This window comes from Trachemys scripta, chromosome 12 (assembly GCF_013100865.1).
Source record: "Trachemys scripta elegans isolate TJP31775 chromosome 12, CAS_Tse_1.0, whole genome shotgun sequence".
NCBI lineage: Eukaryota > Metazoa > Chordata > Testudines > Emydidae > Trachemys > Trachemys scripta.
Window position 1 is genome coordinate 38,388,710 of NC_048309.1, and position 7,312 is coordinate 38,396,021.

Consider the following 7,312-nt stretch of genomic DNA (forward strand, 5'->3'; position numbering starts at 1 on the left):
GAAAGGGAGGAGAACAATCCCTGCAGTCTCTGCTGACCCACCTAGTGGGTCGAGGGATAGGCCAGGGACCATCCCCACTGCTGGGACCCACAGTCCATATCACCTCCTTTTGTCTCAAATAGAGAGTTGAGGGAGATGGGGGGTGACCCAGGCCCACCCTCTACTCTGGGTTCCAGCCCAGGGCCCTATGGATTGCAACGGTCTACAGTGTCTCTAGTAACAGCTGCGTGACAGCTGCAACTCCCTGGGCTACTTTCCCATGGCTGTCTCCCAAAACCTTCTTTATCCTCACCACAGGACCTTCCTCCTGATGTCTGGTAATGCTTGTACTTCGCAGTCCTCCAGCAGTACACCTACTCACTATCAGCTTCTTGCGCCTCTTGCTCCGAGCTCCTCACACACACCTCACTAACTGAAATGAGGTCCTTTTTAAAACCAGGTGCCTGGAGTAGCCTGCCTATTATAATTGATTCTGGTAGCTTCTTAATTGGCTCCAGGTGTCCTATTTAGCCCACCTTAATTGGTTCCAGCAACTTCCTGATGGTTCTGAAACAGCCCATTATCTTACTCAGAGAAAAGGGACCTGCTTAATCTAGCGCTAATATCACCTTCTATCACTCTCCTATAGCCATCTGGCCGGACCCTGTCACAATATGGAAATATATACAGAAATATATTATTGTCTTAAATATGTTCTATGGCCAGTGTTCTGGAACATTATAGGAACAGCAGCATCCTGTCTCCAGTGGTGGCCAGTATCAGCTGTTTCAAAGGCAGAACAATTGTATTATAAATCATGGAAAAAATGTATTACTAACTCAGACAGTAGATGATTCACATCCTGAACCATGAAATCCCTATGACTATCAAAGACAATTTAGAATTCTGAGAATATATTTAACTGAATAATATCCAGAGACAATGAGTTCCACAAGTCAGCTAGTCAGGTAGGTGGAGATAGAGAGAAAGAGAAAGCCAATGACAGGCACATGGAAAAAAGATAGATAGACTGATAGATACTGTGGATCCCAAAGATTTGTTTATACCTGAAAAAACTTGCTCACATAAAAAATGAACATTTGGTCAGAATATGCAGTTGTATTGCACAATAACTTAACCAACTGGATTTCAGCTCTATGTTCAAGGACAATGTTTATTTTTTCAAGCACTTCTTGCCCATAGGCTTTCTCAACGCATCTTTTATGTCCTTGTTCCTAAGGCTGTAGATGAAGGATTCAACATGGGAATGAAAAGGGTATAAAACACCGACACCACTTTCCTTTGATACAAAGAAAATATCCAAGTGGGCTGGGCATACATGAAAGCATTGGTACCATAAAATAAAGTCACAACCATCATATGGGAGGTGCAGGTGGAGAAGGCTCTTTGTCTGCCCTCAGTAGAGTGAATCCTGAGGATGGTGGAGATGATATAGATGTAGGAGACAAGCACAATCAGGGCAGTGCTTGCTATGATGAGGCTGCGTATGGTAAACATCACAAGATTATTGATGTACGTATCACTGCTGGACAGACTAATCAAGGGAGGGCCATCACAGAAGAAATGATCAATCTCATTAGACCCACAATAGTGCAGCATAAAGGTGAAGCCTGTTTGCACCATGGAATTCACACAGCTGATCCCACCACCAGCTGAATGCAAACCCACTTGGACATGGTGGTGGGATACTGGAGCTGGTTGCAGATGGCGGAGTATCGATCAAATGCCATCGCTGCAAGGAGAAAAGCTTCAGTGGTGAGGAACAGAACAAAGAATAAGAATTGAGTGGCACATCCATTGTAGGAAATGGCTTTGCTCCCTGCTAGGAAACTCACCATGGCTCTTGGGGCAATGGTGGACAAGTAGCAGAGATCTAAGAGAGACAGGTTCATGAAGAAGAAGTACATGGGGGTGTGAAGATGAGAGTCAGCTCTAATGATGACGATCAGGATGGTGTTTCCCAGCACAGTTACCATGTACATTGCTAGGAACATCAGAAAGGGGACAAGCTGGAACCCTGGACCTCTTCCAAACCCCAGCAAGATGAATTCTGTTCCTGCTGTGCAGTTCCCTCCTCTTACTGGCTCCTTAGCTGACATTTCCTTTAGAAAATAGAACAAGACAAAGGTTAAAAAAGATTCAAATATAGAAGACAGATTGACATTTCTCCTAAGTGTTCTTGACATCAATGGAGGTTACTCACCTAGATGTTTTGGAAAATCCCACTAGGTGCTTAATCACCTTAAAAAAATCTGACACCAGTTTGTCTGTTTTTTTTTTTTTTAATTTACTCTGAAGTCCAAATTAATAATCTTTCCTCTTTAATCCGGATTTAAGACTCTTCTTTGTGGCTGAGTAAGAAAGAGGCAATATCCCCCATGAGCAATGCCATTGATTTAGAAAAGGGAGGTGGAAATGGGCTCTTTTACATCAATTACTCTAATAATTTCTGTCTGTGAATCAGGATATGCTCCTGAGAGACTGAAATAATTCTAGTTGACAGGTTTAACCTCTGTACAGAGTACCCTTACTCAGGGACATTCAATGGGAGTTTTGCCTGAGTACTGACAGAGTAAAGTCTGAATATATACTTTGAAATGTTGAAATTTTCCAAGTTTTGAGTAAACCCAGCAAGGAAAACCAATTAGGCCATTTGATATGTGACCCGCTCTGTGAGGCAGTTTCTGCAGCCCAAAGGAGTGGCTTCAATTTTTCTATGGGCTTCCTTTCAAGACTTTACTCACACCGGCTTCAGCCCCCACCCAGAAACCTGTGAAATGATGTACATCATCTTGGCACCCTTGATGGAAACTTTTCCCCACTGGCAAGCACTGAATCCAGGGAGAGAACTTTATTTGCGGTGGGCAGACAGGAGGAAGAGAACAGACTGGATTTAGTAAAACCATCAATCAATAAATTAAGAAGTTCTATGGTGTGAGATTCCCCCTGGGTATTTTAAGAGCCGCCCCAACCTTGGTCCTCCTCTAGCCAGTGTAAGAGGCTGACGAGTTCTGGCCAATTCCCTCTTCCCCAGCTGCCCCCTCACCATTAGTCATCCTGGGTTGGAGAAGTCCAAGGATTTTAGCTGGTCAGTGCTCCAGGGGCTACTCTACTACCTAACCCAGCCGCAGTGATTTCAGCTTTCCTTGCTGGGTAGGGAGGCCTGGACCAGTGTCCCTTGGGTTGGCTGCTGTTCTTGCTGTGGCTTCAGTCCAAGCTGCCTAGCTCTGCCTCCTTCTGTCCCCTCACAGTTGCCACCTTTCCTATCCATTGCCTGAGCCATCCACTGCCTCTGAGAAGCTGCCGGTGCAGCCTCTCTGTGCCACCCCTCACCTTGGAGCTGCTGCCAATGCTGATCTCTCCCACCCATGGCCATCAACCTGCCCCGACAGTCTCAGCTCAGCTCTTGGGAAGGGATCAGTGGTGCTTAGGGCTCTGGAGAAAGGCCTTACCACCTGAGAGGCACAAGCAGCACATTTTTCCCTCTTATTTTCCTTCTTCTAGTTCTATCCAGGCTCCCTTGTCTCACTGTGCCTGACAGACGTCGTTTGTCGTGGCAACTTCAAGCACGTTCAATGTCAAGTCCTTCTAGCTCCTAACAAGGTCAATTGCACTTTACCTCCCCCCCATCCCAAAACTCAAAATTGAACTGCACTTTAACCAAAATGCTCCACACTGTCATGTAACTGAAATGCAATGAGGCCAGGTCCATCCAGTTAATTCCCTTTGCTCTCCAATAGACAGTGGCAGGGAGCTCCCTCAGCAATGGAGTCCTTCCACATCCACAAGGCCCCTCTTGCCCCATTTCATCCATAGGTGACAGTGCTGAGCTCCCTTCTTTCTACAGCTTAGATCACAGAGTTCACAGGTAGATCGATAGAGGAGAGAGAAAGGGAGAGACAACCAGACAGACAGACAGAGACTTTCCCTGTTGGATACTATGTACATTTTTTTAAAGAGATCTTTCTTCCAGGGGCTGCAACATCTTAAAAATCCAACTCCTCTCTGAAATTTCTTTTGCCCGCCATTATCACAATTATCACTGAAAATCCACTGTTAGTAAAAGAGCTTCGAGAGCAAACATTATTCAAGGTTCTCCAGTGAGATCACGACATGTTTTACACAGAAGTCACCTGTGTAAAGTCACTTGCTGTGTTTCCACCCTTAAATGGTCAGTTTTTCCTGTTGTTTGTGCTACTGGTTAACACCCAGCAGAGGAGACAAAGCATTTTAAAATAAATCATAAATCCCCAGTGGATGGCAGGGGACGCTACACCTGAATACACCAGCATATGCCACACCAGAATCTCTTTAAAATCTATCTATTGATTAGATTGCTGGTTAACAAAGTCCCTATTAAGGTCCTGATGCTACAGACAAACTTACTCCTGTGAATAACTTGTGTGAATAACACATCTCAGGGATGGTATAAGCATACTTAATCCTGCTTCAGCACAGGGGGCTGCACTAGATGACCTCTTGAGGTCCCTTCCAGCTGTACATTTCTATGATTCTCTGGCAACACTCTGGTTGAAATCAATAGCCTGATTCCTAACAATAAATATCTTCATTGTCTTTTTTGTGTTTCCAGGAGCAGACTCCAATTTTAAAAATTATTTATTTATTGCAAGAGCAAGTTTTTTTTGTGATGTGGAATGGAAGAACTGGTTGATTGCCAAACACTTAGCAATTTTGGACCCAGTTCTCTAAGCACTTCCCTTGTGGCACAGTGCTCACTATGGTGAAGTTCTTCCATTGACTACAGTGCTATTCGTGGTGATAGGTAAATGAAGAAATGGACAAAAAGTCTTTTTAGTGCTACGCTAAAAAAAATATATAATTCATATCTTGTACTAAGAAGGAAATTTGTGGGAGTGTTCACCTAAACTCAATTAAACTTGAGAGCAGACAGACAGATTAAGAAAGAATAACCAGGAAACCAATAAGGCAATAAAGCTTTAAATACCTTTTACCATTGTTTGGAATCCAGGTAAAATCATCAGAATATCAAGTGTCTGGGGGAACTGATGCCTGTTTTATCAGGGCATTATGACAAATCTCAAATGCTGTGTTTGAAGAGATAACACTGGACATTCGGCAGAGAACAGTTTGTTCTATTGTAGACTTCATCTATCTATTGTAGACTTTATCTATTGAAAAATCATGGAGCAGGTCCTCAAGGAATCAATTATGAAACATTTAGAGGAGAGGAAAGTGATCAGGAACAGTCAGCATGGATTCACGAAGGGGAAGTCGTGCCTGACTAACCTAATTGCCTTTTATGAGGAGATAACTGGCTCTGTGGATGAGGGGAAAGCAGTGGATGTGTTATTCCTTGACTTTAGCAAAGCTTTTGATACGGTCTCCCACAGTATTCTTGCCGCCAAGTTAAAGAAGCATGGGCTGGATGAATGGACTGTAAGGTGGATAGAAAGCTGGCTAGATTGTCGGGCTCAACGGGTAGTGATCAATGGCTCCATGTCTAGTTGGCAGCCGGTTTCAAGCGGAGTGCCCCAAGGGTCGGTCCTGGGGCCGGTTTTGTTTAATATCTTTATTAATGATCTGGAGGATGGTGTGGACTGCACTCTCAGCAAGTTTGCAGATGATACTAAACTAGGAGGTGTGGTAGATACACTAGAGGGTAGGGATCGGATACAGAGGGACCTAGACAAATTAGAGGATTGGGCCGAAAAAAAACTGATGAGGTTCAACAAGGACAAGTGCAGAGTCCTGCACTTGGGACGGAAAAATCCCATGCACTGCTACAGACTAGGGACCAAATGGCTAGGTAGCAGTTCTGCAGAAAAGGACCTAGGGGTCACAGTGGATGAGAAGCTGGATATGAGTCAACAGTGTGCTCTTGTTGCCAAGAAGGCTAACGGCATTTTGGGCAGTATAAGTAGGGGCATTGCCAGCAGATCGAGGAACGTGATCATTCCCCTTTATTCGACATTGGTGAGGCCTTATCTGGAATACTGTGTCCAGTTTTGGTCCCCACACTACAAGAAGGATGTGGAAAAATTGGAAAGAGTCCAGCGGAGGGCAACAAAAATGATTAGGGGCCTGGAGCACATGACTTATGAGGAGAGGCTGAGGGAACTGGGATTGTTTAGTCCATTGGAAAGGGTTCAGACAAGAACCCTTATTTAGTCTGCAGAAAAGAAGAATGAGGGGGGATTTGATAGCAGCCTTCAACTACCTGAAGGGGGGTTCCAAAGAGGATGGAGTTCGGCTGTTCTCAGTGGTGGCAGATGACAGAACAAGGAGCAATGGTCTCAAGTTGCAGTGTGGGAGGTCCAGGTTGGATATCAGGAAAAACTATTTCACTAGGAAGGTGGTGAAACACTGGAATGCGTTACCTAGGGAGGTGGTGGAGTCTCCTTCCTTGGAGGTTTTTGAGGCTCGGCTTGACAAAGCTCTGGCTGGGATGATTTAGCTGGGAATTGGTCCTGCTTTGAGCAGGGGGTTGGACTAGATGACCCTTGAGGTCCCTTCCAACTCTGATATTCTATGATTCTATCTCAAACATAAACTCAATATCTTTGCTAAACTAAGCAGCAGTACAAAGTAAAGTATGCACTGTGTCCTCGAACGGAGACAGCCCTGCTTCTAGTGGTTCCACCAGGATTTCAGAGGCCGGGCCAAAGTGATAAAAGAGTTAAAGAGATGCCCAGATGGCTGATGTGAGACAAGTCAAGCCTTGAAATGAAGCATGGTTAATGTGTTTGAACTTTGTTAATATTTCCCCAGAGGAGGCACAAGAAACTTGTACTTATGATCAGACTAGTGGGAATAAAAGAAATCCAAGTGATTAAGACATAGAAAGAGTGTGCTTAACCAGAGAAAATAATATCTATCTCTCTATCTACATCCTCATGTTAAAGAATTTCAAGGGCATTACTCTGAATTTACCTTGGACTTATTTCCATTCTGAATTAATCTTACTTCTTCTTCTGGCGACTGGATCCATGTTATATCTTTCTCTGCTATGCTGAAAAGACCATTTTAAAATATTTGTTCCCCATGCAGAAACTCACAGTGATCCTTAACCTCTTTGTTAAGCTAAATGGATGAGCTCCTAGAGTCTATCACTATAAGGTATGTTTTCTAATCCTTTGGTATCCTCAAGGCTCTTAGAATCATAGAAGATTAGGGTTGGAAGAGACCTCAGGAGGTTGTTTAGTCGAACCCCCCTTCTCAAAGCAGGACCAACCCCAACTAAATCATCCCAACCAGGGCTTTGTCAAGCCAGGCCTTAAATCCCTAAGGATGGAGATTCCACCACCTCCCTAGGTAACCCATTCCAGTGCTT

General features: G+C 44.2%; 1 pseudogene; it reads right to left on the bottom strand.

The window, feature by feature from the left end:
• Window positions 1-1,153: 1,153 nt before the first annotated feature.
• On the bottom strand, window positions 1,154-2,099 carry LOC117885428 (annotated as a pseudogene).
• Between the last annotated feature and the right edge of the window lie 5,213 nt (window positions 2,100-7,312).